Source organism: Schistocerca serialis, chromosome 1 (assembly GCF_023864345.2).
Source record: "Schistocerca serialis cubense isolate TAMUIC-IGC-003099 chromosome 1, iqSchSeri2.2, whole genome shotgun sequence".
NCBI classification, from domain to species: Eukaryota; Metazoa; Arthropoda; class Insecta; order Orthoptera; family Acrididae; genus Schistocerca; species Schistocerca serialis.
Window position 1 is genome coordinate 994,961,674 of NC_064638.1, and position 3,962 is coordinate 994,965,635.

The following is a 3,962-nucleotide window of genomic DNA, read 5'->3' on the forward strand; positions in this document are numbered from 1 at the left end:
GAAGTGTCCAGGCGTCCCGGAGTGAACCAGAGCGATGTTGTTCGGACATGGAGGAGATACAGAGAGACAGGAACTGTCGATGACATGCCTCGCTCAGGCCGCTCAACGGCTACTACTGCAGTGGATGACCGCTACCTGCGGATTGTGGCTCGGAGGAAACGTGACGGCAACGCCACCATGTTGAATAATACTTTTCGTGCAGCCACAGGACATCGCGTTACGAATCAAACTATGAGCAATAGACTGCATGATGCGCGCAATTTCATTCCCGATGTTCATGGCGAGGTCCATTTTTGCAACCACGACACCATGCAGCGCGGTACAGATGGGCCTAACAACATGCCGAATGGACCGCTCAGGATTGACATCACTTTCTCTTCATCGATGAGTGTCGCATATGCCTTCAACCAGACAATCGTCGGAGACCTGTTTGGAGGTAACCAGGTCAGACTGAACGCCTTAGACACATTATCCAGCGAGTGCAGCAAGGTGGAGGTTCCCTGCTGTTTTGGGGTGGCATTATGTGGGGCCGACGTACGCCGCTGGTGGTCATGGAAGATGCCGTAACGGCTGTACGACACGTCAATGCCATCCTCCGACCGACAGTGCAGCCATATCGGCAGCATATTGGCGACGCATTCGTCTTCACGGACGACAATTCGCGACCCCATCGTGCACATCTTGTGAATGAATTCCTCCAGGATAATGACATCGCTCGATTAGAGTGGCCAGCATTTTCTCCAGACGTGAACCCTATCGAACATGCCTGGGATAGATTGAAAAGGGCTGTTCATGGACGACGTGACCCACCAACCAGTCTGAGGGCTATATGCCGAATCGCCTATGAGGAGTGGGACAATCTGGACCAACAGTGCCTTGATGAACTTGTGGATAGTATGCCACGAAGAATACAGGCGTGCATCAACGCAAGAGGAGGTGCTACTGGGTATTAGAGGTACTGGTGTGTACAGCAGTCGGGACCACCACCTCTGAAGCTCTCGCTGTATGGTGGTACAACATGCAATGTGTGGTTTTCATGAGCAATAAAAAGGGCATAAATGATGATTATGTTGATGTTTATTCCAATTTTCTGTACAGGTTCTGGAACTCTCGGAACCGAAGTGATGCAAAACTTTTTTTTGATGTATGTATTTTAAATGCAGCAGTGATACCGTAAAACATCGATACTTCACCTTTACTCTTTCAGCTTCTTCACTTGCCTGCACAGAGCCAATCTAAAGCATCAGAAAGCATCACTACTACAGTGATTGCGTGGAAAGAAAGAGTATCGTGCCTGAAAGAAAGAGTATCGTGGCTGGAAGGTGCAGCTGGGTCCCGTCTGCTCTGCTGAGGTTGATTCACGGAACATTGAAACCATCCGCAATGCATTGCAAATGACAGAATTCTCTCAGTTCGTCAACACAATTGAGCGTCGTAATCGAAGATTCTCAGGAAGAATTTTTTGATGTTATCTTTGGCGGGGAACGATGTCGTTGACTACTAAAATACGAAGTTAACCTAATCTCTCCGCGTACTCGTGGTACAGTCGTGGATTTTGTGTCTCGTTAAACTTTATTGCTTGCTTTGTTTCGTGAAGCATTGCGAAGGTCGCATGACGACTTAGACATTTTCGCTACGAGTGTTCTTACACAAATCAAGCCAGTTATATGAAACAGACAAGTAATTCACGTTTTACAATAACTGAACAAAGAAAAAGCTTACACTGCGCGTAAGTAAGTACATATGGGAGCTGATCGACAAAGACTGATTTTTTTTCTTAGACGTTTGTTACTCCATTTCAGTGTTTACATGATCATTTTCGAAATACTCCCCTCTTATTTGAATGAACTTTTATGTTCTCCCTAGAACACATAATGCGGGCCATTCTTTGTCAGGTCCATGAGAATCGCCTCACTTTTCTTAAGTACTGCTCCAGTGTTCTAAAATCGAATGTCCCAAAGCTTTTCCTTTATTGACAGGTTATTACAAAAAAATCTCTGCGTGCAAGATCGACGTTATAATGGGGATGCGGTACCCGAGTAATCTTGAATTCAGCTAGAAACTGCTTGACTTAATTTGCAACGTGTGGCCAGCCATTGTTATGATGAAGTGGCCACCCGGTCCGAGAAAGTTCTGGTGTTTCCTTGCAATGTGCTTCCTCAGTTTAGCCAGTGCTGACTTGTAATATGCTGCTGTAATAGTAGTGCGAGGGGGACTGCGTGTTGGTAAATAATTCCGTGGCAGTCAAAAATTGTGATCATCATTGCTTTCCATGCAGATGGAACAACCATCGCATTTATTGGTGTTAAAAAACTTGGTGATTTGCACACTCTAATGGCTTGTTTTCTTTCAGGATGATAATGATACAGCCATGACTCAACACTGATGATATATGTATGTATGTATGTATTGAACTGGGGACCTACAAACGACGGACAGGCTTCGTCCCCACCGAAGCCCTCAGTGGTACACAACCTCACGAAAGGCTACAGCAGTCGACTCACCCCACCGCCGCCCCATACCGAACCCAGGGTTATTGTGCGGTTGGCCACCAGTGGACCCCCCCCTCCCCCCCCCCCCCCCCCTCTCCCCTGGGAACGTCTCTTCCAGACGAGTGTAACCCCAGTGTTTCCGTGATAGAGTAATTATGGTGTACGCGTACGTGGAGACAGTTTTTGCGTAGCAATCGCCGACATAGTGTAACTGAGGCGCAATAAAGGGAACAAACCCGCATTCGCTGAGCCAGTTGGAAAACCGCCTTAAAAACCATCCACAGGCTGGCCAGCACACCGCACAGCTAGCCGGATGGGCTCAACACCGATGATAATCGTTTTAATAAACGCATCCCTTCGCTCAGCAAAGCGATGCAGCAGCTCATGGCTCGTCTCCATTCGCACAGCCTTTTTTCGGGAGTCAACAGACGCAACACTCAACGGGCACAGACACGGGTTATATGGAGATAATCACGCGTAAACATAAAGGCACTGCCATGCGAAATTCACAGCACTTCACTGTGGTTATGTAATGTTAACCGCTGATCCTCACGGACAATTCACAGCAGTTGTGTTGATGTTAACTTCAGCCGCAGCAGAAGCCGAAACACCAGGCAACTCCTTGCTTAAAGCGGACAAGTCGGCCTTCTTTGAAGTTCTTGAACCACCTAGACACTATTGCTCGAGGTAGTGCATCATCACCGTACGCTTGCTGCAGCTTTTTGTAAATTTCAGTGGCTATGTGGTTTAAACGAACACAAAATTTTATTGCGCCGTGCTGCTCCTCTCAAGCCACCTCCATTGTTTGGTGAAATACCTCTTTTAACAGTGAAAAAATTGAAGAGAGAAATGGTTCAAATGGCTCTGAGCACTATGGGACTCAACTGCTGAGGTCATTAGTCCCCTAGAACTTAGAACTAGTTAAACCTAACTAACCTAAGGACATCACAAACATCCATGCCCGAGGCAGGATTCGAACCTGCGACCGTAGCGGTCTTGCGGTTCCAGACTGCAGCGCCTTTAACCGCACGGCCACTTCGGCCGGCTTGAAGAGAGAAATACAGTTTTTCCACGTTATTTGGCTCTTAGAACAGAAACAGGGCACAGAGGACGAAGTAAAAAGCCGATTTCTATTGATTTCTAAATGTTGTTTGACGTTTTCGTACGTATTTACTTTCTCTTTCAAACAAAAGTTTCCGTTTCTAAATGTTTGAACGAAACTTTACCTATTCTTTCAGTTCTCTGCTGTGCGGAATATTTACCATACGACGTTCGTCAAGAACAGCTGTTACGAAATTTGCTTTGGCCAGCAGTAAATTCAGTCACTTCTGGTTCCTTAATTCTGATACTACATAACCCTTCTTGGTATTCGCTAACCTCACTTTTGCCATTCGGTACTGGACTAAGCGAAGTGACGCTGCGTTGACGTCCCGTCTCGCGTGGTCACACCTCTCCGTGACGGTAACATTC